The following is a 6,322-nucleotide window of genomic DNA, read 5'->3' as shown; positions in this document are numbered from 1 at the left end:
TTGCTGAATATAAGCAACTTGTGCTTGGTTAAAGTTTTGAATATTATTTATTGAAAACCCCCTTTCAAATCCATGTATCAAATATGATACAACAGACTTTTGAGGTATATCTCTCAATCACCATTACATTACATTCATGCCCACCAAAAATAAATAAATAAGTAAATCACAGAGCATTGAAAATTCTGACTGTGGCAGCAGGGGCGTGGTCAAGCATCTCTCCGGAGAGAGAAAAAGCGGTAAGGGCGCTTACACCTGAGCTAAATTATGTATAACACCTGTCTCTAATTTCAGTGAGCACGGGGAGAGCGGCATAAATAGAGACACACCGCAAATAGGAGGGAGAGAGAGAATTACAGACAGCTGTGCTGTGTTTTTAGCTGTGTGTTTTTGTTTGGGTTTTTGTTTAATAAATTATTATTTAAGTTGTCAAGCCGGTTCTCGCCTCCTCCTTTCCTCGAAACCCCCTTACACTGGTGCCGAAACCCGGGAAGGAGGAGGGATTCCCGTCGCAGAGTCCTCCAAGCCCTCGCCAGCCTACATCGGAACCACCAACAAACGCTGCTTGAGCTCCGGCAAGATCAAGACCGCATGAAAGATACTAACGCCCGAATCACCCGTTGGTATCTGGCTCTTCAGCCGTTTAAGTTCAAGGTGGTCCACAGACCGGGGGCGCAGATGGCTGTCGCCGACTTCCTTTCCAGGAATGGGGGGGGAGTGGTAGGCAGGCCGGATGTCGCCCCGGCCTGAGTCGGGCGGTGGGGATATGTGGCAGCGGGGGCGTGGTCAAGCATCTCTCCGGAGAGAGAAAAAGTGGTAAGGGCGCTTACACCTGAGCTAAATTATGTATAACACCTGTCTCTAATTTCAGTGAGCACGGGGAGAGCGGCATAAATAGAGACACACCGCAAATAGGAGGGAGAGAGAGAATTACAGACAGCTGTGCTGTGTTTTTAGCTGTGTGTTTTTGTTTGGGTTTTTGTTTAATAAATTATTATTTAAGTTGTCAAGCCGGTTCTCGCCTCCTCCTTTCCTCGAAACCCCCTTACACTGACATATATTTTAAAATATATATTTGAAGTGTAAACTAATATTTCTATGTATTTTCATATATGCAGTCAGTATAAAGCTCTCATTATTTTACAAGCTATTATGATGTCATCTTGCCATAAGTTTCAGAGACCCAATGAAAAACAGTTTTACAATGTCCCTTTTTTAAATATCAATATAGTGTTTGGTGCATAAAATACATATGATAAAAACTGTTTATTAAAAATACATTTTTTTCATATTGTATTTTATGTGCTGAATTGAATTATGATACATTTCAATCCATATTTACAGGTGCATCTGAATAAATTAGAATGTTGTGGAAAAGTTTTTATTTCAGTAATTCAACTCAAATTGTGAAACTCGTGTATTAAATAAATTCAATGCACACAGACTGAAGTAGTTTAAGTCTTTGGTTCTTTTAATTGTGATGATTTTGGCTCACATTTAACAAAAACCTACCAATTCACTATCTCAAAAAATTAGAATACATCATAAGACCAATAAAAAAAAACATTTTTAGTGAATTGTTGGCCTTCTGGAAAGTATGTTCATTTACTGTATATGTACTCAATACTTGGTAGGGGCTCCTTTTTGCTTTAATTACTGCCTCAATTCGGCGTGGCATGGAGGTGATCAGTTTGTGGCAAGGCTGAGGTGGTATGGAAGCCCAGGTTTCTTTGACAGTGGCCTTCAGTTCATCTGCATTTTTTGGTCTCTTGTTTCTCATTTTCCTCTTGACAATACCCCATAGATTCTCTATGGGGTTCAGGTCTGGTGAGTTTGCTGGCCAGTCAAGCACACCAACACCATGGTCATTTAACCAACTTTTGGAGCTTTTGGCAGTGTGGGCAGGTGCCAAATCCTGCTGGAAAATGAAATCAGCATCTTTAAAAAGCTGGTCAGCAGAAGGAAGCATGAAGTGCTCCAAAATTTCTTGGTAAACGGATGCAGTGACTTTGGTTTTCAAAAAACACAATGGACCAACACCAGCAGATGACATTGCACCCCAAATCATCACAGACTGTGGAAACTTTACACTGGACTTCAAGCAACTTGGGCTATGAGCTTCTCCACCCTTCCTCCAGACTCTAGGACCTTGGTTTCCAAATGAAATACAAAACTTGCTCTCATCTGAAAAGAGGACTTTGGAACACTGGGCAACAGTCCAGTTCTTCTTCTCCTTAGCCCAGGTAAGATGCCTCTGACATTGTCTGTGGTTCAGGAGTGGCTTAACAAGAGGAATACGACAACTGTAGCCAAATTCCTTGACACGTCTGTGTGTGGTGGCTCTTGATGCCTTGACCCCAGCCTCAGTCCATTCCTTGTGAAGTTCACCCAAATTCTTGAATCGATTTTGCTTGACAATCCTCATAAGGCTGCGGTTCTCTCGGTTGGTTGTGCATCTTTTTCTTCCACACTTTTTCCTTCCACTCAACTTTCTGTTAACATGCTTGAATACAGCACTCTGTGAACAGCCAGCTTCTTTGGCAATGAATGTTTGTGGCTTACCCTCCTTGTGAAGGGCGTCAATGATTGTCTTCTGGACAACTGTCAGATCAGCAGTCTTCCCCATGATTGTGTAGCCTAGTGAACCAAACTGAGAGACCATTTTGAAGGCTCAGGAAACTTTGCAGGTGTTTTGAGTTGATTAGCTGATTGGCATGTCACCATATTCTAATTTTTTGAGATAGTGAATTGGTGGGTTTTTGTTAAATGTGAGCCAAAATCATCACAATTAAAAGAACCAAAGACTTAAACTACTTCAGTCTGTGTGCATTGAATTTATTTAATACACGAGTTTCACAATTTGAGTTGAATTACTGAAATAAATGAACTTTTCCACGACATTCTAATTTATTGAGATGCACCTGTATAGGCCAAGGAGAGGAAGTTGTCATGGCCAAACTCTCCAACATTTGGAATCTCTGAAAATCCCAGGGAGTCCTCTGATAATACCCCAAGAATTACCACTGGGCTAAGAAAAACTCAAATAACAATTGTCCTATACAAAAATGAATTGCTTTTTATATTTTGTATTTTGTTTTTACGATTTCTTTTTACAGTTTGTTTAATGGTACTAAAAACAGTTTAATGTCAAATTTTATTTATTTATTTATTTTAATTCTCATATGTCAGACTTTCATTAACATCTTTCATAAAGCATCTGTAGCACTAAGGGATTCAACTTTATGCTCAGACATTTTGCCTCAGAGTTGTACTTTCCGAATCTGTATGAATGAGCCACCAATCCTGTGCCCGTAAATAATTTATTTTTGTTGCTCTTGCTCAATAGAAGAATAAGACGTATAATATCCTGTACCTTAAAAACATAAAAATAATTTTAGTAGTTTTTATTTTATGTTTAGATATTTATATTTTGCGGGAGTCCCACGATTAATTTCTTTCTGCCGCACCCGCACCTGCACTCAGCAATCAAAACTTGTCCCGCACCGCACTCTGTTGCGTTGGGTCACAATTAGACAGCAATATGCTTTATTTCTACCATAATTTCATATTGAAGAAAACGCAAGATATAAAACATTACATTTAAAACAAATTTTTAAAAGAATTTTTTTAAATAAGACATTTTTTTTAGGTTACAAACTGGTAATTACAAGAGTATTATGCTATAAATGTGGTTTATGAGGACATTTCTAGTGTCCCCATAATTCAAATTGGTTAAAAAAAAACATACTAAACAATGTTTTTTTTTTGAAAATGTCAAAATGCAGAAAGTTTTCTGTGAGGATCAGGTTTAGGGGATAGAATCTAAAGTTCGTACAGTATAAAAATCATTATGTCTATGGAGAGTCCTCATAAGGATAGCCGCACCAACATGTGTGTGTGTGTGTGTTTGTGTGTGTACACATGAAAGAGGTAGTAAGGGTCAGAGAGAGATTTAGTTGTCAGTGGTGTGTGAAACCTCAGATTCATAAGTTCTTCACTGCAGCTCAAGTGTGTGACACTGTGAAAGCTGCATGTGGAAGATTAGTCTGATCCTCCAATACACTGACAGCTAATCTTTTGCAAATAAACTCTATTAAACTGTTGCATTATTGAAGCTAATGACTGTAAGAGGTGGTCTTATGTTCAAATCTTTGATGGCCAACTTGATTGCAATAAAGAAATAACGATACAAACAGCTGCTAATTTTAATGAAATATTTATTATTATAAATATTTATTAAAAGAAACATATTTGTATATTAACTATTGTCTATCATTTATTATTATAATACAATAGTATAATGTTAATATTACTGTTTCAAACGTGCAATTTATTATAAAATATTAAAACGAATTCATAAAATAATGAATAATACATTACAAAATAATAAATAAAACACGCTAAGAAATTAACAATTTAAAATCCATTGTCTACCTCACAGTTTTGTATATTGTACGATATTGTCCATTTCAGCGTCAATCCAAACATACCAAAAAATATATATATAAATGTGTAAATGTTGCGTACGGATACCTACGAATTAAAATGAGATCAGGCTGCAGAACTGAACTTGTTCACCTGCAGTGGTATCCTGAGTAATAACACGTAAGTGATAACAGATTATTATTTATTTTATTTTTTTTGGATGAACATTCCCTTTAAAGACATCTCTATTAGTTGTCTAATAATCTGGGGAATGCTATTCAAGCTTTCGTTTCCAACTTCCAAGAGGCCGTCTGAGTGACATTTAAGGATTGCTTTAGTAGCACAGTGAATCAGTTTTCCTGGCTTCATGAGCACAGCATGATAAATTGCTCGGAAGGGGCCTCTGAGCTCTTGTTAGCTTTAGGTCAGACTGCTTCTAGAAGACTGAAACAGCCTTACAGAACAGTATTTCCTACACTTTGACAGAGAACTTATATTAAGGGATAGTTCACCCCAAAACAAATATTATGTTGTCATTTACTCATGTCAAATTTTAAAACCGTATGACTTACATGATACACTGTCCTCTATTTGACCTGTGTAATCAGACTTTACCAGGCACTGTACTTCATTTGTCAAATGGCACATTTGCCTTGAGACCTTTTTGAAAATTAATAAATGAAGTTATTTCAGACTGAATGTCACATGATGATTCAGTGCAGAAACAAGGCAACCAGGACACCATCTAAACCCACATCAGCCCAGAGGAACGTTTCACTGCTCAGATGTTTCTCTTTCAGGGCTCTAGAGACTTCATTGAGTTTTTAGTTGTTTTATTTAAGTATCAGCTTTCCTTAGGAGAAATAAAAATAGACACAAATGAGTCAACTGTTAACATACTGTACTGTAAGAGTATAAAGCCATAAAGTTAATGTGTATAGAGGGCTGGGTGTTATGCAAGAAATATGTCCAAAATATTTGTATAAAAAATATTGCAATATCCGATTAATTCGTCAACTCCCCATCCGAAGGATCGGTGAATATTCTTGCTTTATTGGTTTTGTTTTAAAATATATTTAATTTATTGAAATATAAAAATTTTTAACTAAAGATATTTCTACATTTAAATTGCACTTCAAACTAAACGAAAAAGCAATTAAAATAACGAAGTGGTAAAAAATCTTAGATAATCACCCTTCCATTTGCCGTCACATAAGTATCTGTCAACAACAGGTGGAAAATTACTAATACAAATTAAGATCTACAAACAATTATAAATGTAAACATAATAATAATAAGGATGATAATAATAATATTGAAATATAAATACATATTAGGTTCAAGGTGAACTTGTTAGGCTTAGGCTAGGGATGTCCCGATAAAAGATATTTGAGAACGAGTACTGGTACTTTCTTTCTGATACTCGCCAATTCCAAGTCCGATACCTGTTTTTTTTTTTTTTTTTTTTTCTGAACTCCATATCAACAGATGATTTCAATTGTATGAAATAAAAATATAACAATTAATTTTCAACATAGTCAAATGAATGTGCTTACTGTATATACAGAACCTCACAGCACAATCTGAAATACAGCATTGGAGTTCTATTTTGTCAAATAAAGTGCTGCACTACAGATCATCACAGATATACACTACCGATCAAAAGTTTTGAAACACTTGACTGAAATGTTTCTCATGATCTTAAAAATCTTTTGATCTGAAGGCATATGCTTAAATGTTTGAAATTAGTTTTGTAGACAAAAATATAATTGTGCCACCATATGAATTTATTTCATTATAAATCTAAAATGTAATACAAAAAAAAAAAAAGTTTTTGAAATTGATGACTTGGACCAAATAATAAAGAAAAGCAGCCACTAAGTGCCCAACATAGATG

Source organism: Myxocyprinus asiaticus, chromosome 29 (genome assembly GCF_019703515.2).
Source record: "Myxocyprinus asiaticus isolate MX2 ecotype Aquarium Trade chromosome 29, UBuf_Myxa_2, whole genome shotgun sequence".
In the NCBI taxonomy this organism is placed as follows: domain Eukaryota; kingdom Metazoa; phylum Chordata; class Actinopteri; order Cypriniformes; family Catostomidae; genus Myxocyprinus; species Myxocyprinus asiaticus.
This window is presented reverse-complemented; position numbering follows the sequence as displayed.